Source organism: Ceratotherium simum, chromosome 12 (assembly GCF_057802395.1).
Source record: "Ceratotherium simum simum isolate JZ-2026a chromosome 12, ASM5780239v1, whole genome shotgun sequence".
Classification (NCBI taxonomy): Eukaryota; Metazoa; Chordata; class Mammalia; order Perissodactyla; family Rhinocerotidae; genus Ceratotherium; species Ceratotherium simum.
The window spans coordinates 65,260,370-65,285,743 of record NC_141911.1 but is presented as its reverse complement, the minus strand read 5'-3'; the positions used below and the strand labels follow the sequence as shown (position 1 = coordinate 65,285,743).

The 25,374-nt window shown below is 36.0% G+C and overlaps 1 pseudogene; it reads left to right on the top strand.

The window, feature by feature from the left end:
• Positions 1 to 1,236: 1,236 nt before the first annotated feature.
• Positions 1,237 to 25,309, top strand: LOC101391571 (nucleolar protein 10 pseudogene; annotated as a pseudogene).
• The last annotated feature ends 65 nt before the right edge of the window (positions 25,310 to 25,374 follow it).

The following is a 25,374-nucleotide window of genomic DNA, read 5'->3' as shown; positions in this document are numbered from 1 at the left end:
TCGGTGCGCGCCCGGGATCCGAACGCAGGCCGCCAGTAGCGCAGCGCGCACACTTAACCGCTAAGCCACTGGTCCAGCCCTCCATTTTACATTGATCCTTGTTTTTCCCTTGCCAGATTTTCCTCGTTGCTTCTAATTTGGATAATAGCACTGTATATTTGGACAATATCCTAAATTCTTCTTATAAATAAAAAAAAATTTTCATTTTAAATTAGAAACTGCTTTTGTACATTTAAAGAAAATAAGTCAACTGATTAATTTTTTTTACTAAGTATCAAATGTAGTGGTGGCATGTGGCAGTGGAAAATACATAAGCCTTAGCATTGGACAGATCTGAGTTCAGATACTGTCTCTACTGCTTTCAATAATCCTGACAAAGTTTTTTAATCTCTAGTGAGCAATCTCTAACCGCTAAATGGAGAAAATAACTTTACTAAATGTCTCTTATTTGCCATATGTTATCCTAAGTTATTTATATAAGATATGCATTGTCTAATTATTTTGACAACCTAGGGGGAAGTTATTATTCACATAGTACAACTGTGGAAATTGAAGCTTAGAATGATTAATACACTTGCCCAAGATTAATACAGCTAATAGATCCAGTTCCAAAATAAATACAGCTAATGAAACCCAGGTCCAATTTAACTACAAAACCATACACATTTTTTTCTTTTAAAACATATTGAATTGTGAATACTACACTTGTGAAAATTCATCTAGGGTAAGAGAATATGCATCCGAATTAATGAGTAAGACCCACAACTCAGAAATGTGTGTCCTAAGTTCAGAGAATCCCCATCTGTTAAGGCCACCACCTTCCTGATACTATCACCACCACCACCCCCTGTTGATATAAGATGAAGGTTAAGAGCAGAAAATTGTAGAAAATGTTGTGAAAAGAAGTTATTCCATCTGCCCATCTCCCATTCGAATGAGTGGCATACTTTTCCTTTTGAAAATCGATGTTGGAGACCCAAAGAGAAAACCTTATAAGTCTAGGGCGCCTGTAAAGTGCGGGACCTACATTTTGTTTTCTGGTTGGATATGTATTTAGCCATCAGACTTCCCGCTTTCTGTGTTACCAAAGCATCAGTAAAAAATGTTAGAGATGAAGGTTTGCTGGGATTTCCAATCTGAGAGAAGAAAGAGAGAAAGACATGTCATCTCATTGTCTGATCCCACGAGTGTCTCTGGTCGGAGAACTCACCAAAACGCTTGATAACACATGGAGCCATGGTTTTACAGGGGACCATAGAAGTGTGGGTCAAAAGTGTGCACTTTTCAGAGGAATGGAGTATGAGGCTGCCAGAAGGACGAACGTGTATGGCTTACCACCAATGCCCAGGTGAGCTGCATGGGAGTGAGCCTTTCACCTACAGGGCCTCACATGTCAACAGCAAGCCCACAAACAATGAGCAAGTTGAGGAGTTTATACCAGTTAAAGCGAAGACCATAGTTTTGTCATGGGCAGTCATTCAAGAAGACTGCCTCCCCACCGCTCCACCCATCTCTAACTTTTCTACAAAGGTACACACTGGGGAGAGTGTGGGGTAGAGATTTGGGAGCCAGAACATCCTCCCCACACACATGCTTCCAAACTTCTAAGCCACTAAAGTTCAACCTCCTGGGGATAGGGATGAGTAGGAAAATAAGAGTGATTGCTTAGTAATAGAAAGTTATTGAAAATAATTGTGCAAGTGGATTGAGGTAAAGTCAGGGGAGAGGACTTCAAGCTGAATGTGTTCCCTAGAGATGCTCAGTGATGAACCTGTCCCCTGTGGATGGACTGACTGCTCGACACAGTACACTTAGTGAAGTTGTTGAAAACAATAAAACCATTTCATATTTATATGTTAGCCTTGATGCTACTCAAGTGCTTAGTTAGTTGCCTGGGACGCAAAAGGTACATAATAAGCAATATTTTCTTCTCTCCCAAACCACTTCCACCTCTCCAGAAGATTTTGCAAATCAAAGTTTTAAGTACAACTTTACAAAGTCAATATGTTCATTAAAAAATAGATATCAAAAGTTTTCAGCATTTTTACTTGTATGTATGGAGTCAATAAATTCTATTCAACAAATATATATTGAGAGTCAAGTATATACACATAGCCCCATTTGATAATCTTTAGGAAACTAAATTATAAGCAGAAGTAACCTTAAACACTAGGTTAGCTACTTGGATTTCAGCAAGTTTTAAGACTGCGAAAAAAATTTTCTTGCTTTCTGCCACTATTACAATTAAATGTGGACTAAATTCAGTAAATTTGGATTTAAGAATTATCCATAAGTGTCCTAATACCAACCGTTAACAGTAGAAGGGTACTCAAATTTTGAAGTTCTACTAAATGCCAACCAATATCTCCATAGAAATTGATTCTAATTCTCACAACAACACAAAAAGTAGGGTTTATTATCCTTTTTGTCAGTGGAAAACAAGCAAAACCCTGAGACTTAGAGAAGTTAATTTCTTTATCTCTGTGATTGGGCAAGTTATTTAAAGCATAACTGGTACTAGTCATAGTAGTGAAAGTAGTAATAGAGTGGCGGTAATACGTGGCTTGCCCAAGATAACAAAGGTGCTAATCTTCTAAATGTTCAAGGTTAGACATTTAATTTCTTGTCTATCTCCAAAGCTCTTGTTTTTTTCACCGTATCACATAGCTTCTCACAGAAATTGAAGTGTTCACTTGGTTCTCCTTTCTTCACATCATCCTCAAGCTTCTATGACTAAGTCTGAGTTTCATAGCTAGCCATAAACACTTTCTTATTTAATTCCAAATTCTAATTAGATCTCAGAACACCATTTGTTATTGAAAACAGTTCATTCTTCACCTACAGAATGTAAAAAGTAATGAAATTGGCCTGTGAGTCAAGATCCTGACTTGTTTAAAATTCATCCCAAATGGCTTGCTGATGTGAATCCAAGGTCCTGACTCCCAGGTGTATGTTCTCTAGTGGCCCCTGACCGTGTACAAAGGCAGAGAAGGTTTAGTAAAGTACTTTTCTCCAGCCTACACTGACCTCAAAAGACCAATTTTAAAAAGTAGTCATTAATCCTTTGGTGAACTGATTCACAGCTGAGCCAGAGGAATAAACGTTGTTAGCATTTGATGATCTGAGGGGAGCTTAAGGGTAGAAAAATATTCCCAGTCTGCAGTATTAGAGAGCACTAAGTAAACTAAAAGGTATTCTTATCACTGTGTCAAGCAACATGAGACTCTCAAATGCATCATAAATATACTTGTTTCTGGCTTTGAACACACCATATAATACCAGTAAGAACAAAGTGCAGTGTCAAATATTCCCAGATATTGACAAATCATTTTGTAGATTGACCAAAAAATATCTCATTTGTAAATGAATAATTATACACCCAATTAGACTGTTCTGGTAAAAATAATTATGCCTAAAGAAGGGTGTCTACCCTTTAACATGTCAAATTCCAATGTTACTTTATAGCTACATAGGTCATAGATGTAGTAAATGAAACAGTCTTCTGTGTCTGGGAATTAAAGCTGTGCCACTGCATTTGAAATCCTTTTAGTACAAAAAGTAGACATTTCATGTTTGCTTACTCAAGTGAGGAAAGTCTTACTCCAGGTAAAGGAATATTTCGCTTGTGATGGCATATTGTCTCATGTGTGCATTTTTTAATAAAAAAATTTTACAGAAATCTGAAGTTTTTAGAAGCCTAAAAATTATTATACTTAATATAAATAATTCATTCATGGATATGATATTTAAATACAAATGTTGAAGAGAGACTTTTAAGGCAAAATGCAAAGAGAAAGTTAAACAGGCTTATTAGTTGCTATGTTGTAAATAACTTGTACAGCTATTGCTAACAGATTTTGAAGCTTGCTATTTTACCTTTAATGTTATTATGGTAGACCCCTCTTTTAAGCATAGTTTTTTTTAGCTTGAGTGGAAGCCAGGCACTTGTGGGCATAGTGTTAACTGCAGAAACCACTTTGCCCACTTTGGACAGCTGGAGACTGGGAAATGAAAAACAGAAAAACCACTGATCTTTTGTGAGTCTTCATGTAAATCTCTGAATTTTAGAATATTATCATAAGATTAAATATTTGAGTGGTCAGGATGCTAAGAGATTAAGCGTGAGGCGCCTAGGAACCGGAACATGCTCCCAGGGGAAACCAAGAAAAAAATAAAAACAAATAGAAAAACAGTGCTTTTACTGTCAAAAATAAAGCAGAGGGTTCCTTCACCAATTCATTATATTGTGTGGTCCTGCACTCTCACCTGGTTTATCAATAATCAAATGTTCAACCAATTTCTCAACCACAATTCTACTGCCTGGAAATTAATAAGAAATGAACAAAGTAAATTATTATGATGGGGAACTATTAAAAGCTTAAGGAATGACATGCTAGTAGGTGAACCAACTCCCCAGGAATATTTCAGTCTGCTCTGAATACGGCATTTGGCAATAATTCTGATCATTACCTGTATTATGGTATACATGTTCTTTATATTTTAATCTTCCAATTTTCACTTTTTCTCTAGAAAGAGAAGCTACTGGAGTAGCTTCTACAAAGCTTACTCTACAAAGAGAAAGCTACCGGAGTAACAATACTTACAGAGTAAGATTGAAAGACGGCAGGTGAACAATAAACATTAGTTGATGATGATGCTGATAGGAAACATAAAGAAAGCTTTTAGAAGAATAATGATGAACACTTTTCTGCTTTAGAAATTAAAGTGAGAACTATTTAACCAAGAGTTTGATGATTCCATATGTACTCAAGCTTCATTAAAACATTTTATGATAAAGAGGTTATTCTAAAGACAAATTAGGCTGTGGTTAATAACTATTCAAATATCTTTACTTTTTACAGGACTATTTCAACTCAAAACATGTGTTAACACCCAGCTGGTGTTTACTTGCACAGACCACTGCACAGTTGATCCATACATCCTTCCAATCAATAGTTGCTGAGAGCCTCTGATGTGCTGGTCCCTGGGATACAAAGTGAACAAAACAAAGCCATTTTTTTGTGGAGTTTATAGCCTAGTGGAGGTAGACAAACTCAAAGCAACTTTTAAGAAATACATGACATGCCAGATAGTAATAAGTGCAATCCAGAGAAAAATAAAGCAGGATAAAGGGTTGGAGATTGGTGATGGTGGAGGTGCGCTATCTTATATAGGGTGGTGAGGGAAGTTCTCTCTGAGAAGATAACATTTGAGAAGGGACCAAAGGAAGTGAGGAAGTGAGCCAGTGGATATTTGGGGTAGAGCATTAAAGACAGAAGGGGAGAGAAAATGCAAAGACCCTGAGACAGAGTAGACTTGGCCTGTTGGAGAACCAGTAAGGAGGCCAGAGTGGCTGGAATCAAGTAAGTGAGGAGCCAGTATAGAACATGAGTTCAGAGTGGTAGGCAAATCAGTGAGGAATGTGCCAGCCTTTGCAGGGAGGGACCTTCACTTTTACTGTGCATGAGATGGGAAGCATTGAATGGTTTTGCACAGGAGAGTGATGGGATCTACCACTTCATAGAAGGATTACTCTAGATGCTATGTTGAGAATAAACTATAGTTGCATGAAGATGGAAGTAAAAAGACCAGTGAGGAGACTTGCAATAATCCGGATGAGGGGGGTCGGAGATTTGTTCACAGAGTGTAGTTGTAGCACTGGGGTGGTAAGAAGTGGTTAAGATACTGAATAGATTTTGAAAGATGAGTTCATAGGATATGCTGACAGATTAACTGCGGGATGTGAAGGTCAGAAAGTCGAAGATGAGTCTGAGATTTTTTGTTAAAAATCTGGAAGAAAGTAGTAGCCTTTCCCTAAGGTAGAAAAGCAGGATCAGGCTTGAGGGGTAGAACTGGGGACCAAAGAGTTCAGATTTGGGTTTATCAGGTTTGAGATGCTTATTAATCATCCAAGAGGAAATGTTGGTAAAAGAGCAGGAATTAAACAGAAATAATGTAGAAGACATTGTCAAATGATTGCCATCTACTTGGGAAGGCAAAAGAAAAAAAAAATGCATGGTAAAGAATTCAGAACTATTACATTGCAGTTAAAATAGATAATAAAATTAAATATATAAGTATTCAAGAAATTCCCTTAATTCATGATATTTTCAAAATACTCAAATACAAATTAACTTTTAAGTTTTCTTTATGAAAAGAGTTCTATGGCTTATAAGAGATCTCAGTACCAAAAATGTAAAAATTAACCTCCAAAAATTATGGAGGTTAAGAATCAATTCATAAGAATATAAAAAATGAAAAATCCTATGTTTGCCTTGAAATCATCAGTTTTCTAGCTTCTCTAACTCCTTATGAAAAAAAAAAGCTTATGTAAATGAATATACTGCTTTGTAAGCTAATAGTGCATAAACCAAATTCACCATTTAGGAAATTGTTCCCTTTTTTTGGAACATGCATAGGATTTTACCTAAAAGTTTCCAGAAAGTCAGATAGTCAGCTCTACAAAATCCAACTGAGGGCAATTAAAGGGAAATATTTTTCTTTTAAATTTGAAAGAACCTAGTGTTAGAATCACCATGAAAGCCTGTCCAAAGCTCTATTGAGTAATATTTGTAGAAAAGGTATACTATTTTTTTTCTTAGAAGAAACACGGTAAAATAATTATGAGGATATATCTGAAATTTCTTTGCTACTGAAGAGAAATTTAAGAAAGAAATATCAAGTTGCTGGATCTCTGTATAAATAATCAAGTCAGAACCAGCCAAGAACATGGAAACATGATCTTTTTTAAATGAAAGGATCTTTTTGGAGATAGGATTAGAAAATAGATTTAAATGGATTAAGAAAGGGGGTAAAAAAGTCTTTAACATGTAGAATAAATGACACCAATTACCTGCTACGGTTATGAGCAAGCCTTGCTCCTATGGCAACAACTGAAATCAATACAAAGAGAAATGAGCCATCTCTTGTTTCTTGATATGAGTATTTTCCCCTTAATAGTCCAATGCAATTGCCAATATTTATCTAGCTACAGACACTACCATAAGTGATTGTTTATTAGTGTGTCATTCATTCACGTTTGCATATAGGTGTTTATCTTAGAGCTGTGTATAATTTACCTTCAGGAAAAGTCTTAGGAAGCAGGTTATCTATAACAGGGAACAAATCTGTACTTATGGTGAAAATATGTAACTCATCCTCTGCTCAAAGAAGCAAACATCTCAACATGTTATACATAACAACTCATTTTAGGGCTCACTTTCCATAAATATCACCGTGCACTACTGGAATGTAAACATAGACATCCATTGAATCAGACGGACATAAATCTCACATGATTTTGAATAGCCCAGTGAAATTTCATTGTTTCCTAAAGGCTATGAGTGCCCCATTATTTACCAGGCAGGAATAGACATATATTTATAAATATATATCTAGTTGATGAATATATTTCACAAATTCTTTTGAGACCTAAATAAAATGCTCTTGGAAAAATCTCTTTAAGTTACAATTATGAAGAAAATGCCTATTTCCTTTCCATCTCATCTTTATCAGGAGCTAATCTGAGCAGAGCTGTATAAGGTTTCAATTGCAAACAGGAATGCTGTGTGGTTTCTCATAATTATTTCATTATTTTGCCATGATATATGAGACATTTATCACACTCTGAATTCACTTTCCTGATCTCTGATTTAATAGAGTAGCATCATTAGAATCACTCTATAGGGAAATGGTATTTTGTGGTTGTACCAGGTTAGATAGAGAATCATTTTCATCTGTAAACATTTGGGAGCATCCCCACGATGTCCTGTAATCTGCAGATTGGCATATGATAGAGGTGTGATGTATGGAATACAACTAGTTGATAAATAATAACACTGTTGAAAATTTTAGGATGACTGGACTTGAAGAGTTGGCTTCAAATTGAGGAAAATTCTTATCTTTGCTAACTTTTTGATTGTGAAAAACAAAAAGGAGGGTGGCAGGGGGGCAAAAGAGAAAACAGGTATTTACTACCACATTTTCTGTCACAATGTTGTAAGTACAATGTTGAACTCAGCCAACTTTCCAATACTGTCACTGATCCAGCCATTTTAAGTTGTTCTGAGATATTTTTAAGAAAGAGATGATGGAGTGTTAAACTGATTATGAGAAATTGTTCTTCTTAGGTTGACTTCATTAAGAAGCATATTGGAAACAAACATCGTGGCTTCAAGAACATCATGCAGGAAAAAGGATGAAACTTCTTTTTAACACATTTGAGAAGGCTTTCCCTGCAACCAACTAGCTTTTAAACTCTTCTAATTTTGAAAATCGGAACAAAATAGTCCACGGAGTTATTTTGTTTTTCAATGAGTATCAGGAGATCAAGAACTGTCCTGCTGATTGAAGTGAAAGGAAGTGAGCATGGCGAGGTGTGGTGTTGGCCAGAAGAAGCCTTGGAAGAGGGTGGAGAAATGGATTAACATCTGGTCGGGAGAGCTGAGTGGCCCAGAAGGACAATAGACATCAGGGATACTTAGATGTGAAGCAAACTCAAGTCCTGAGAAGACAACTTGTGTTGATGAAGTTAAAGCCATCACTCTTGGCACTGTTTGAAAACCTGAACTTACTCTCTACTAACTGTCATTGGCTTTTTAAAGTTACAAGATACGGTTGTCCCTATGTCCCATCTCTGTTCTTTTCTCCCCTATTTCCTCTCAATTCTCCTCCACAAGCTGAGCTAAAGCACAAATGCTTTCCTTTTCCTCTCCATTTTTTTATCTGAAATCTCTTAATAGTGCAGATTTTAAGGTGTATATCTTACGTATTTCAGAGAGAGCAACAAAAGTAAAAGAAGCAACATCAGCAGCTCCCCTGTGAGCTATCAGCTCGTAATTAGGTGGAATAACTTTTTGGAAAAAAATGCTAAAGCCGATTTCAGCAGGGTGCATTTAGCTATATCATCCACATGGAAGACAAAATTGAGAGTTATCTTGGTTCTACAGCAACTTCGTTTTTAAATAAAACATTCACTTCCTCCAATTTTCTAAATGAAATTATGATTTTCATTGTGTTTGTATGGAGGGTTCTTTTTTTCCTGCAGCTGGATATGATAACTTAATAACTTAAATATCAATAAGTAGAACATAGGACCCAAGGTTAACCTTTTGTGTTCCCTTACCACAAACAAAAGTAAATGACAACATTAAACCCACACTAAATATATAGATTTACAGAGAACACCGTTTACTGAACACTTACTAGATGCCAGATACTGTGCCAAGTGCTTTAAACGGGCTATCTCATCTAATCCTGACAATGGGTGTGAGAGGGATGAGTCCCTACCCCCATTTCACAGGTGAGAAGACTGACACCCAGCAAGGTTAAAGAATTTGTCCAAAGTCAACCACGGTCAGTGGTAGAGTTGAGATTGGAATAAAGGTCTGATTTCAAAACCTTTGCTTTAAACACTCACATTAAGTTATTTTTAGTAAAGAGGTTGAAGAGATTTTAAATGTCAAGGAATCCTACTAAATTATATAAAATAAAACATTAGGAAGGAAGAATGTTGTCTGCCTGGCTTGAATCTCTAGCTGTTGTTTTAAAAAGGATGTTTTTCATTCATTTTGATATTTCACTGAGTCTAAAACTATTCAACTATAATAATGGTTTACTTATATTCTTGCATTGAACTTATATTATCCTTGGATTAGGAAAAATAGTCAGTTTTAGTCCACCATTCTGTTTGTGACTTTGTTAGTGATCTGCATCCCAGCTTGAAGTCTATTAATTTATCTTAATCTCAGAAGATGGGCTCTACCGATGCCATTCCTACGAAATTTTTAAAAGATATTTTATTTTTTAAGGGTGATATATTTTAAAACATTTTCATATATTTAAATAGCAAAAAAACCACATTTTTGTTATTTATATTTTCCACAATTCAGTTACACAAGAAATCCCTAATTTACAAATTGATTTTGTTCCAAAAGGCTTATTTGTGGGTCAGTTAGAAACTTGGAACATATTCTCCCTTATAAGCAAAGTTGCAAATGGGAGTTTGGTTCTCAGGCCAGTCATTAAAGCCTTAAAAACCCAGAGTGGAAGCTGAGCGATAGCGCTTGTAATGTTATGGAGTTCCCAGTCTTCAGAGCAGGTCATTAGTGATTCAGAAAATTTAAGGTGGAGGAGAAATACTCAATTAAACACAAACATTTAATAGAGGTTCTCTATTTATAATAAGAAATAATGCATAAAAAACAACTATTAGAATATTTTAGTTCCTCTTATTATAAAACTCTGCTGTGTGATAAAATGGTTAAGTCAACAAATGTAGACCTCCACTTCCGATATATCACCCCTGAGGGAGATGGATCAGAGAGGAGCACTTGGGATAACAAGAACAGAGGGATGAACTTAGTGAGAAGATGGTCCCTGAAACCAAGACCAGGGTGATACGCGTGCTCGATTCCACAGATACCTTACATATACCGATGGTGTCCACAGTGGAGTGTGCACTTCCCAGGAAGTGTGCAAAGCACTCTATTGGGGCGAAACAAGAAATTCTTACATGTTTTATGTACATATATATTTGGATATAGAATAGAAATTAAGCTCTCTTGATGTTTCATACCCAATTGAACCTGGAATCCTCATTTGGCCCAGGTGGTTTTCTGCCATGTATAGTATTCGGGGTACTGAGGCAACAGTGGGAGATAACAGTGGTGGTGCTCTCCTTCTCCTTTTTTTTAAGTAACTCTGTCGAAATATACTTAAAGTACTCACATCATAAGCACACAGCATGGTGAATTTTTCCAAAGTGAACACAATCAGACTGATAAATAGAATATCACCAGCAGCTCTGACACCTCCTAGGTGCCTTTCCACGCTTCATCCCCCTGAGGAGAAAAAAGGACAGAAGAAAGGTAAACACTCTTCTGTTCTGTTTTAGTCCTTTGTGTAAATATGTCACGATTTATTCATTTATTATAATACTAAAGGAAATTTATGATGTTTCCAACTCAGGGCTTTTAGAAATGCTGCTGCTCTAAACACTTTTGTATGTGTCTTTTTATGCACACATTTCTGGTGAGTATGTATCTGAAGATGGGATTACTGGGTTATAGGGCACGTGACTGTTCCAATGTACACTCCTGCCAGCAGGTCATGAGCTTCATATTCTCATCAAAATTCATTATTATTTTCTTTAATTCTAGCCATTCTGGTGGATATGTAGAAATATATAACTGTGATTTTAGTTTGCATTTTCTTGATTGCCAATGAGATTAATCATATTTTCATGTATTTATTGGCCATTTGGGAACCATCTTTTGTGAAGCACCTTTTAAGTCTTTTGCCTATTTTTAAATTGGATTATCTATTTTTCTTACTGACTTTTAATCATTCCTTATGTATTCCTGATGAGTCCTTTGTCAGTCCTATTTCAGACCAAAACCTTCTCCCCATCTGTGGCTTGCCATTTTCACTTTCTTATTGGCATCTTTTGATAAACAGAAGTTCTTAATATTAGTCAAGTCTAGTTTACGAACTTTTTCTTTTATGGTTAGTGCTTTTTATGTGTTTCTCTTTAATAAATTTTTGCCTACCTTAACAATGGTGGAGATATTCTCTCATGTTATCATCTAAAACATTTAGGGCTTTATTTTCATATTTGTATCTACTTGGAATTAATTGTTATGCATGGTCACACTTTGTTTTTTTCCATGGGGCTGTCTAGTAGACCCAGTACCATTTATTGAAAAGACCATTCATATCCCCATAGGATGTTCTTTTTTATATATTTGCTCTCATCATTTTTGGACACATTACAGTTTACATGTGCCCAATTAAAAGGATTTATGAGTTCATTTTCTAAAAGAGTAAGATAGTACAATATTTCATAATAAGATGTAGATGATCAAGAAAATATTTGGTATTTATAGAAGTATACTGGTTATTTCATGATAAAAGACTTAAAGATGAGCCTCAAACAGATTTATTTTACAAAAAAGATGAGTCTTAATTTTCTTTTCTTTTTCTGTGATGGCAGTGGTATACTTCAAAAAGGTATTTTCAATTAAAAAAAAACTATCTTTCCTTTCAAAATGAAAGTGAATTTATACAAAACACTGAATAAGCAAATGCTTTTCAAGCGGAAAGTAAATAAACCAAGTGCATATACATATTAGGAAATACTTCAGATTATATGATTTTGCTGTTGAAAATATGTCACAAATATCAAAATAACAGTTAAAAATGCAAAAATCTTGGAAACAGAATTTTATAACCTATTTAAAAATCTTATAAACAAAGAATTTTAGTTAATTTTGAACACATTTATTACAAATACAAAAATACAATATTTTCTGATTAGTTCCAAGGATAACTGATTAACATTAGGAAATATAAAATTTGCTTCCTGAATTTCAGCAAAAGTATAATGGATGTATTGTTTGATGGATGGATAGGAGTAAAAAATAACTATCATTATTTAGTAAGTTCAGTGAAGATTTATATATCTATGCGAGATATCTTTATCAGTTATCAATGATTAAAGCCAAGTATTAAAATAAACTCAACTAGATCTTCTAATTTGTATATGACAAAATGTTAAACCAAGATTTAAAAAAGTGGCATTCAATAACATTGTTCTAAAGATTTCGTCTATATAGCTTTTTAAGGAAGGTGTATTCATTTTTTATTGATACACAACAAATTACTGCAAACTTTGTGGCTTAAAACAGCACTCGTGTTAACACTCAGTGCTTTAGGCCAGAAGTCCAGCACAGCGTGGCTGGGCTCCCTGCTCAGGGTATCACAAGGCTGATATCAAGGTGCTGGCTGAACTGAGTTCTCATCTGGAGGCTCTGGGGAAAAATCTGCTTCCAAGTTCATTCTGTTGGTGGAGGCTATAGGACTGAAGTCCCTCATTTCTTTGTTGCTGTCAGCGGGGGGCTGCTCTAAGCTCCAGAGGTGGCCTACATTCCTTGTCATGTGGCCTCATCTCTCTAGAAGCCAGCAATGATGCAATGAATTTCATGCTTTGAGTCTCTGACTTCCTCTTTGACCAGCACTCTGCTTTTATTTTATTATTTTTTTTAATTTTTTTTTTTTTTTTGGTGAGGCAGATTCGCCCTGAGCCAGCATCTATGCCAATCTTCCTCTATTTTGTATGTGGGATGCCCCTACAGCACGGCTGTTGAGTGGAATAGTTCCGTGCCTGGGATCCGGACCAACAAACCCGGGCCGCCGAAGCTGCAGCATGCTGAACTTGAACCACTCGGCCACGGCGCCAGCCCCAGCCCTCTGCTTTTAAAGGGCTCACGTGATTAGGTCAGGCCCACTCAAATAATCTCCTATTTTAAAGCCAACTGATTTTGGATCTTAATTACATTTGCAAAATCCCTTCACAGCAATACCTAGAGTAGTGTTTGGTTGAATGTAGTAACTGGGAGCCCCTGGTACACTAGGGGCTAGAAATCTTGGGGGGCCAGCTTAGAATTCTGCCTACCACAGGGGTAAAAAAGTTACGTGACTATCTTGATTGTTATAGAAGTTATTTTGCTGGTAAGACAAAAAATAAATTTTATGGCATAAATATAAAATCATTTATAAATTATTAATGTTTCATTTATTACTCATGTAATGCTCTCCCATCAATAGAACATCAAAAAGTGGGCAATCATAAAAGATTTAGTTGTCTTTGATTTTTTATGCCAATTTTTAGTAATATAAAAACAATTTTATACATATTTTTAATTTTTTTACTTATGAAGATATATTTGTCTAAAGGGGAACATTCGATTTAACAGTTTGTTATTCTAATTTATAACTTTTACTTGTTTAAATATGTGATATATGGGATGGCCATATATATATATGGTATATAGTATATAGGGATGGGCCTGCTCTTTTCCCAATAAATAGGTCTTTTTTTTTTTTTCAGGCTAAGTGATTAAAGTTCTTGCTAGCGTTAGCACATTTGGGGCTGTTATGGAGGATCAAGATAATTTGTTCCTTGATATTCCTTGATTCTCGTAGCTAATTTATGGTCTCTGGGCCTGCTAAATCACAGATAATATATACACAGAGCAATCCTACAGCAACTCCTGGTCACTCTCTTCTAAGTTATACCACTGAACCTTCCCATTCTGGACTACAGAATAAATAACATGCTCCTTTTGCAAATCAGTTTTCCAGCTAACTTCCCACCCTTTATGTTCGGCAATCTCATTGCTCCCATGTTCAAATATATGGGCAAGAACAATCTAGTTGTACAGGAACAATCTGGTTAAAGTCATTTTTACACGCTTATTGTACCCATCATTTTACCCTTCTGAGAAGATTTCGTATTATTAAAAAGTGTTGTGTTTTTTTTTGCCCAATAAAGTTCTACTTAGTAACATCTCAAGCATTGTCACGAAGTGAAGTGACTATGCTGGGCAGTCTGAGAGAGTAATTTGAGGCAGGGTTTCTGAGTTGGCTTCCCTAAATTACCCTTTTTTCCCTCCCCAATCATCTATGAGCAGGAGCAGCAGCTGTGATTCGTATGGATGGATTGCTTGTATGTTCTCGACCTCATGCAAGGAATTCATCCTTACCAACCATATTAACCATATGTCAAAACTTAACTGCACAGTATTCAATGTGGGTACAACGACATGACATTTATTCAATGATAGTCTTATGTTCTTTATTTGAGACATTAAAGTTGTGGTATTTGGGTTAACCAGACTTCTGAGAACAATTAAGGTAACATAATCTAGCTAATGAAGAACCACATACAGAGGCAGAGGACCAGATAGAGATGCTTGGCCACTAGAAAGTTCAATAGCTTGGCCACTGCCTCTGAGACATGCCTATAATTCACATTAGTGACTATCAGATGGCATTATTTTCAAATCCTGTCAGAATCCTGATTGCTGAGTGCTTAAGTCACAGCTAATCCACAGCTAAACCTCTAGTGTATTCCTTTTTTTCAACAGCTCCTATTTAACTAAATCACATCTCTGCTCAATGAGGGTAATTCCTAATCTTGATTACATTTTCAAAATGCAATTACCGGGGGAAGAGAAAGGAAATAATACTAACAAAAACCTTGTGTTTGTCCTGATGGCCACATGGTGAGAAACTAGGAGGTATTTAAATTTAATACCCACTGGGAAGTCTCAGAAGAGGCCTGAACTTAGTGCAAGGATCTCTAATTCATGGAACTATTTGATGCTTCCGTGAGCAAGTGTAGGTCTCTATTCTCCTCTGCTCCCTGGCAGGGGAGTGGAATCCACCTTCATTTAATTGTGTATTATTCCCCAAATTGTATGTTATCATTCCCCAAGACCATGAATCCAGAAATAATATACCACCAAATGGGGAGAATAAGCAACTGGATTTCCTTTTCTGAAGGGCATGGTCATAACCTAGCTATATATGAGGACCGAAAGACCTCTGAAAGCATTTAAACTTTATTGTATCTTTAGTCTAAAAAAGATCATGAAAAAAAAAGGATATGGTTGTATCACTAAACTGTTTTCCATTTTAGCTAGCCAGAATATTGGGATATGCCATTCCCAAATGTTGAAATAATGGCTTACATTTTAATGTGTACCTGGGCCACGTAGAGGAAAAAGAAAAAAAGAGGAAAGGAAAATCCTACTGTAACACACCAACACTATTCAATAGAACTTCCTGCAGTGATGGAAATGTTCTATATCTGTGCTGTCCCATACGGTAGCCACTAGCCAAATGTGGCTATTGAGGACTTGAAATGTGGCTAGTGTACATGAGGAACAAAATTTTAATTTTACTTAATTGCAATTAATTTAACTTTATATTCAAAGGGCCACATATGGTTAGTGGCTTCCGTATTAGACAGCACAGCTATAGACACAAAAAGGCGACATAATATTTTGAACTTTGGTTCAAAAGGATGCATACTCAGAGATACCAAAAATTGCAGGTTCATTAATTTCAAATTCTTACTCTATTTTCTGATTCCCCGTTCAGAATTAGCCCTTGTGTTCCAATTTCACTATGGTCCTTCCATCTATTCTAGGTAATGATTAATAGTAGCCAGGCCGTACTTCCCTAATAGGTTGTAAAAGCTCCCAGAGAGAAATAATATGACCTTAAAAGGTACCTCTAATGTACTGTAACTCACCTTAGACATTTAAATATTTATTATGACAATTTGCTCGGGAAGAGCATGATATATGTCTTTAACAGGTAAGGATAATTTAGACCAGAAAATATCTAAATGTGCATATTATAAAAATAGGGAAATGATTTACAGCACAGACTGCATATTCTTTCTTTCTGAAGTTCTTGTGTGTGTGTGGTTATTAACTGTGTGGATCCCAGGCGGCAGACACTTACTTTCCAGAGCACCCCTGATTTTTGTCTTTTATCTAGCTTTGGCAAACTTATATGACTAAATTGGTGCTTCAAGTGACTAGTAAAAAAGTAAGAACTTTACAGCAGTCTCAGACTTCTGAAATGATCTTGAGCAAATCAAGAAAACAATATAAGTGAAATTAATAAGATAAACGGTAATCACAAAGTCTATTTATTATAATTTAAATTGTAACATGAACTTTCCTATTGAGACTCATCGTTCTGCAGTATAGTTAGCAGTAAAAAAGGTCTATTTCACACGTCTGGAGTCAAGCCAAGTGGCAGCTGTTTCTCTACATCGCCTTCTCTCTGCCACTCTCAGCGCCGCCTGGGGCCACCACTCACTTCACTGTGACTGCTCCCAGAACCCCAGGCTCACTTTCCGCCCATCATCCTGTTGCAATTGTCGTTTGAGGAAAGTTCCACTTCTCTTTACTGCCCTCTCCTGTAATTTCCCGTAGCCCCACCAAGAACAGAAGGTTACAGACTCGTGATAAGCAGAGGGAATTTTAATCTGGAATAGTGGTCTGGGGAATGGACAGGAAACCTAAGACTGGATGCTGATGTTCAAGACAAAAAAGAACTATAACCTCAAAAACATCCTGGATGGGCTGAATTGTCCTGCTAGCCTTGTTTCCATCTGGAGTACAATCCTCATCTCATCTTCTCAGAAGAGTGACTCCTTTACACCTCCACTCCTGTACTCAGGGCTGGTCTCAGGCTGTAAAGTCTATTTTCTTCCCTAAACAGGGCAATCTTCAGGTAGCAATAGCCCACAAGGTCACTTTTATTTCCCCTTGTGAAAGATACTCAGAATAGTCCAGGATGGCTTTTCATGTGCCCAGTCAGGGTCCCTTTGTGACTCCACCTCCACCGTGACCTCCTTCCTTGGGGCAGATCCAGTTCTTTTACTGGGTTTTCTCCCTCCACTAGTTTCTCAAGTGAAAATGAAAAGAGCAAATCTCTGTGCTTGACAACATCTTCTGATAGTTCTAAGGCTTGGTTTTCTGAAATCCCCTGATAATCCTCAGATCCATCCTAACTTATAACCAGAGTGTGGAAAAGAGCTGTGGGATAACAGAGAAACAAATAGTATGACAACAACAATGAGTGGAAGGTCGTAGAGAAAAGACAGATGAGCAATTAGAACAATGTAGATGTTTGGCAGAATTTTTGGTAAAAAAAAGAAAGCAAGATATTCTTTACACATAGCATTATGTCAAGGATTGGGAGAGAGGAGAAGAGATGTTTCCATATTGTAGTCCACAATTGAAGTAAAATAATTACTCTGAGTTAACAAGTAAAGGCTTAATTACATTTAGTATATTTTCTTTATTAATGCAGGGAAGGATATAATAAACTTTATGAAGCTATTTATGTATGTTTTATATTCTTACCTCTCAGTTAAATTCTGCATAATTTGGTTGTTTCTGAATTAACTTAATTTATTTGATTATATCACAATATCAGCTAAGTATCTTCTGAACTAAAGTGTTTTTTTCTTGCTCTGACTCATGCTTTCATTCAGTTATGGAGTAGAACAAATGATCATTTTAAGAAGTAACTTTCACTTATTTTTCTTGAAATGTATTTCTCTGATAAATTACTATTTAGTAATTACTAAATACTTAAATAGTTGAATTATTAAATTGCTATTAGTAATTTGTAAATTACTAAGTAATTTTTGCTTGTTTAATATATTTTCCATCAAGCTGATTTTAGTTTAATTCTGTAGTTGAGTTCTCCAGTTCTGGACTTCACTGGTATATCAAACCTAGCAAATCACTTATCACATTCTCAGCATGCCATGATATGAGCTATGCCGTTAGCATGTGGACCAGAGACACAATCGAAATGGAAAGCAGCTATTGGCTGTGAAGTCTATGAATGTGTTAAGAAGTAGACTACTAGTTATATCTTAATCCTATCAGTAATTATTTGATGTGGAAATTACTTAGTTTCCCAGTGTCTCAGTTTGCTCAACTGGAAAAATAGGAAAATTTTCTCCCTTAATTTCAAAATTGATGTGAAAATTTATTTGAGACAGTTGTATTTGAAATTGACAAGAAAAAAGATTATTGTATTTTTATTGTTTTTGCATTATTTTGTATTAAAATTTTTGTATTATTTTGTATTAAAAATATTGCATTTTTGTTATTTTTAATAATGTGTTTTATTATCTTATTAGATTTTTATTACTTTATTATATTCTTCACAGGGATATAGCTGTTGTCTAATGAGAAAAGAAGTTTTCCCTATAATTTCCTTCTCCAACTCTTTTCTCATAATAGAAATGGACCAAAATATGGCTTCAGAATCCTGATTGATGACCTGGAACTTATTCTTTTATAGAGATATTGCAGTGACTGGTAGTGGCATTAGCAGGATTTTCTAATCCATACGAACTCCTAATGGAAAAGAAGAATTCCACAACTACATTGGAGAGAGAATTTTCCCTGATTCTGCCTTTTTTGTATATTTTGAAGTGGGGCATATTAACAGTCTTGAAGGATGAGGAATTACTATTTGATGATAATTCTGCCATTTATATAATAACAAATTCAACAATTCTCTTTGAGAGCCAGATACTGCTAAATGCTGTGAAGGATATTATTATGAGTAAAGAAAGATATATTCATGTAAAACTAACAATAGGAAAATGTTAAACGGTAAAATGGAATAAGTTATTCATTCCACTTGAAGTATTGAGGAAGACTTTGCGTTTGAGAGAATATGAGCTCTGAGTCTTGAAGACTGAGCTGGATTTTAAACGGAGAACAGTGAAGAGTTTTCCAGTTACATATTATAGAACTACATAGAATACGTATTATATATTCAAGTTGTATTTCTGTGTATAGATACAACTATATATGTGTATATGTTGTAGGTACATGTATATATTTCTACAAGAATGGAAATAAATAGCATGTTTATAGAATCGTGAGAGATCCAGTGCGTTTGGAAATTCAGCAGGGTTATGAAGAAAAGTTGTAAGAGAGAGACTGGAAAGGTGAATTGAGGGAGAAGATTGTGAAAGTAACATAAATGCCATATTTATTTTGGACTTTATGAGTAATGGAGAAATATTGGCACTTCTTAATTATGGGAATAAGATTTGTGTGTAACAAGCAGTTAGTATTTTAGCAATTCAGTCAAAGCCTGACTGGCTGAGGATAGGGAGAGATACGATCATCGTGAGGGGACAGAGACTGAGCCAACTGCTCCCCATTAATAAGGAAAAGAGGGGACATGATTAAGGGTATGACAGGGAAATGATCAGGAGAACTGGATACAAGGTAAAAGAGAAAAAGAATCAGAGATGACTCTGGGACACGCTAGATTAGAGAGCTGGGGTAAACGGTGATTTAATTCAGTGGGATGAAAAATCCAGAAAGAGGAGCATGTTGGCAAGGGTTCTTATGTTGTTTTCAAGCGTATATATCAAGTATGAAGTTTGACTTTTTTTAAGTGGAACTGTTCTGAGTGCTGAAAAAAATCCATGTTGTGGCTCTGTGATTGGGTTTCTGAAGTATAGTAGAGACATAGGTTTCAGAGTAAACTTCAGGGTGTCAGATGGGTCATAAATATTGAATTCACTGATTTATTTATAAGGTAGTAGCAGGAGATGGTCTGGAAATGGAGTAACATTTTTTCATAGGCAATGAGTTTTGAAATCTCCACGTTTGAGTCACATCCTCTAAGTTCATATTTCTCAAAGCATGGACACCAGAGCAGCAGCAGCAATTTGGAACTTGTTCAAGATACATCTTAGAACCCCACTCTTTACCTACTAAATCAGAAATTCTGAGCATTTGGGGGCTAGAATCTGTGTGTTAAGAATTCCCACCAGGTGACTCTGATTCATGCTAAAGAGTTTTGACCTTGATTGTATGTCGGAATCATCTGGGGATCTTTAAAATATACTGATGTCTGGACTACCTCCAATGATTCTGATGTAGTCAGGTGTGTGGCATGGGCATCAAAACTGGGAATTTTGCAAGTTCCCCAAGTGATTCTAATGTGCAGCTAGGGCTGAGAACCACTACTCTAAAGACTAACTATAAAGAAATCCCAAGAGGAGTATTCCTCAAACTTTGAAGTGCAAACCAATCATCTGGGGCTACTCTCAGCAATGCAGATTCGATACAGTAGGTCTGGAGCACAGCCTGAGCCTCCCCTGTGAGCATGACCATAGACCACACTTTGAAGAGCAAAGCTCTAGAGCACATTTGTCAGCATGTGTGACACATCTTGCACAGATGTGAAGAAACAAGGGATTAGCTGGGGGATGACATCGGGCATGAGAATCTGTTGCTCAGGAAAAGGAATCAGAGGTGGAATAGGAGCTGATCAAACTTACAACATATACAATTTTAAGAATATTTTTAGATTAAATTGTCCAAAAACATGAGTGCTTTTAAAAAATACTAATTCTTTAAAACAAAACACTGCACCAAGCTAACCTGAAGTGGTCAAAGTTAGGTTTTTGCAGGTAGGCTCCAAGGGAATCATTGGATTATTTTATTTCTGACCATGTTTTGGTGGAGAGGACATAGGTCTAAGTTCCTGATATAACTTTGAAAGTCCTATTAGCCATTATTCTGGAAGGATTAACCCACATGAGTTCGTATTAATCCACTCACAAGTCAATGGGAAAGTATTCTCTATCTGTGTGTTCTCACTTATTAGTAAAAGTCAACCTATAATTTTGGAACTTTAGAATTACGGGGGAAAAAAAATCCCCAAAGGGGACTGTACAGTCTTTTCTTCCTTTTTTTTTATCCTTTTTTTCTGCCATTTTTAAAGAAATGTACCTTTGTGGTTTTAATGAAGATTCAGTTTAAAATGTGGTGAAGGAAACCAGTTTAGCTGCGTCCTTTCACCAATGACAGTAGTCGAATCATTACTTGTCTAATTGGGCTCAGCAATTTCCTAATCAGCAAAGGGTTGATCTGAGCCTGAGGTGACAGCTTACCCTTTGGCTCTTGAATTCTAGCTACTTCTTCATTAATCAAAAGAAAAATAATCATGGAAACTAGAATGATTAAATAAGACTTCTGCCTTTCCATCCAATCTTTAGGCTTCTGGACATTTCCTCTTGTAAACTACATTCTAGACTTATTAATTGATTAGTAAATGAGTGAACTGATCTTGGGTGGGGAAATGAATGAGATATTAATTAATACTAGGTAGTAAATGTTAAAGGAAAGTGATTGAGAACGGAGTTAGATACCACGTATTCCTACTATGAGTTAGCCCAAAATGTAAAGCCATCTCCCATTTTCTCAAGGAGGAGATCCAAAAGGAGAGTTTTTTTTTTACTAACGATATTAACCATATTAATTTAATTAACATATTAACATTTAATTATATATAAAATTGTCAAATATGAACTTCTAATATTTAATTTATTAAATAAGTTATAAAAATATATTCAAAATCACTTATATAATTACCTTATTAATATGGAAACATACTTTCCACATTTCTTGGCAATATTTTATTCAAGTTCTCCATATGTATCTTCTAAAGTAGTCTCATCATCATCAGAGTTGCTTGTTAAATCCTCTAATGCATTTGTTGAGAGCACATCGTTTTGTTGGTCCACATTTTTTGAGATGAAACATGTTTTGGGTCTGTATATGATGTTCTCACTGGAAAATTCATCCTGAGGGTATACAATTACAAAATAGTAGTACATTTGTTTTTTAAATTTATATCCTACACACATTCATGATGTCCCCAATATAACCACTTTCTGCTTTGCTTTTTAAGTAAACTTTAAAAAGCTTGTTCACAATCAAACACTTGAATTGTAAAGTCGTGCCCACAAGAGTAGCGAAGAAATGTGTATTAAAGTTTTTTTTGCTTTCTCATCAATTTAGTCAATCAATCACTTAATACAAGTACTGACATATGTGGTTTCAGACTCATGGGTCTTCTACCTCAAACTACTTGATTAGTCAAATTTGAGTAAATCTAGTAAACTAAGAGAGGACCAGCAACAAGTAAGACCTTGGATATAAAGTAACTTTACTCTCTTATCTGAGGGTTAATATTTTAGGAGGAAAAAAACATTTGCCTTATATTTGAGTATGCCCAGCAATAATAAGGTTTAGTTCATAGAAATTTTACCATTGTTTTAAAGCAAATTCATACTAATTACCATCACTTCTGAATTCTACATTCAAATTTATTTGTATTTGTATCTAAAACTGATTATGATTAATAAAAAAATTATAACATGAAACTCAGGAAATTCTCTAAAGGTGTTCATATATTATGTAAAAAGTGATATAGCCACTACACACTCTATTTCACTAGTCCAAGGCCCCTGTGGAATATACTTCTTTCATGATAAGGTCTTTTTGCTGGGAGAAATAAATTACTAGGGAAGGCATCTGGAAGTAAAATTAATTCAATCTTAATTTAATCTTAGGGATTTTCCTTTTAAATTTAGTAATTTCTAAATTTGATACTACTTTAAAACATTGTGTTTTCCTGTATATTAGCCAACTTTTGCTAATGGCAGCAAAGTCAAAATTGCAGCAGCTTTCCACAAGACCCGTGTTTTACTGCTGTGGATGGCACTTGAAGGCTGTTCTCTACTGGGCTCCACTGGGCTCAGCCCAGCTCCCCGAGTCCTCTCACTCTTGGATCTCTTCTGAGGGAGGAGTCACCATCTGAGACATGATGTTCTCATGGCAGAGGACAACTGCTTGGGTGGGACAGAGCCAAGCCAGGCAAGGCATTTAAAGCTTCTACTTGAACGGGTATATATCACATCTACTCACACTCCATTGTCCGAAGCAAGTTGTATGTCTAAGCCAGTGTCAATGGGACTTGAGGATATATTTCCTGCTAATGGGGAAGCATGACAAGGCTGGGAAGGAGATAAATAATTGTGAGCAAATAACGCAATCTACCTCACCTTGTTAACTGATAACTTACTCACTTTGTTGAGTGTCTTATAATTTGTAAAATTTGCTTAAGCATCATTAGAACTAAAACTAATGTCAGCAAGTTTGAATGACACATATTGCTTTTGGGTACCTACAATGGCCGTGAAATTGGATGAAGATTAATCACATGAAAGTTGAGAGAAGATATTGAATAATTTTTCTAATGCACTAATAGTTTCTCATGATGCCATTGACAATAATTTCTTTTATGCTTTTTACTTTCTCAGAATAATTTTCATGTCTAAACTCTATTTGGGAGTTTTTCCTTCCTGTGCTATTCTTGACAGGGCAGCATCCAAGTCTGGCTCTCTTCCAGCTCTCCCAGAGATTCTAGGAGAGATTTAATTTCCTTTAGTATTTCTCCTACACTAGCTAGACTAAACTCTTTTTTATATATAGTCTATGGAATGGATATGCAGCTTCAAGAAGCTAATACATAAGAAGGTATCCAGCATATAGTGTGCATTTTAAAAAGTCACATCTTTTTTCAGTGCTATAGTTTCATTTTGAAAATGTTGACACATTTGCTTCTTTTAAAAAATATTTTATTATTGATTTTTTTGGTCGTGATGTCCTCCAATTCTTAAGAATTGCTTATCTTAATATTTCTCATTGTCTCTGAAAACCTGGGGGTGGTAATGAACACAAGAAAAAAAGCAATTTTCCACCACTTTCTGAAGATGTCTCTAAGCTGATCATGTGCCTCAGATTATCAGAGGCAACTCCAATTTAAAATATGCTGTTTCACTGTCTCCATAAGTATACTTTTACATATGACATCTGTGTTTCATGTTTTGGTTCACAAAAATATGTTATCCTTGGAGCTTCTAGGTTGGTGAACACGTGAAAATTTGGGGAGTGGCACACTAGGAGAGGACATGGAAACTCCGAGCGCTTTCCCCATACCATGCCCTATGTATCTCTTCCATCTGGCTGTTCTTGAGTTATATCCTTTTATAATAAATGATAATTTAGTTGGGTCTTGCTCCCGGGTGGTGTTCCTTCTTAGACAACTTGACAGAAGACTTAGAAGAGCATCCAGAAAGCCCAGTTTACAATGATTACAAATTTGTCACCAAGAAAGACCTTGAAAATTTAGGGTTCACACACCTCATTGGGTCACCTTTTCACCAGGTATATATGCACGGATTTTTCTTGGTTATAAGACTCTATCATGAGGCAAAATTGAGGGTAAATCTGTTTGTTTATCAAGAATATAGGAAAGATAAGATCCGACAGAAAACAGAAGAAACACATGCACAGAGAGTCCAATTAAAGAAGTTGCCAAAAGTTAACAAAGATCTGGCTCTTAAATTAATTGAAGAAGAGGAAGAAAAGCAAAAATCTACACAGAAAAAGAAAATTAAGAGCCTTCCTAATATTCTCACCAATGATCAACTTAAAGTTGTTTGAGAACCCTGGCTTCCAAGTAGATGAAGAGAGTAAAGAATGTAGGCTTTTGAATCTACTTTTTTCAAAAATTAGTGAAGAAAGGAAGAAGAAACCAACAGTCTTAGAGCAACAAGAATTCATGAAAAAGAAGAGGAGGAAGGACTGGAAGGAAAACTCTGCATCAAGTGATGCAGAAAATTCTAAGGGTTCAGATGATGAAAAGGCCTGGGTTGAAGAAGTCAGGAAACAGCGCAGACTTCCCCACCAGGAGGAAAACGTGAAGCAGCAGAAACGACTCCAGGAGGACCAGCAGATGGTCCTCAGGTCCTGGTTTTCTGAGACCAGGGCAGGAGAAGAACTCAGAAGCTTGAAAGACTCTGACACAAAGCAGAAGCTGATGAATAAAACCCTTGAAGATGATTTGAAACTTGAAGCAAAAAGTGGGACATTGAGTGTATCAGACACCATGGTTGGCAGCAAGCAATTGACATTCACATTAAAAAGTCCTGAACAGCGGAAGAAGCAACAAGAGGCTGAGAAACTGCACCGACAAGAAGAAAACGCTTCTTCATTCAGCTGGTCACCTGAAGTCAAGACACAGAAGAGGCCTGCTGTTTCATTGAATCTGGAAATGATCCTACATGTGACTCGGAAGGAGCGCTTCTCTCTCAAACTGATCATCCTTGGA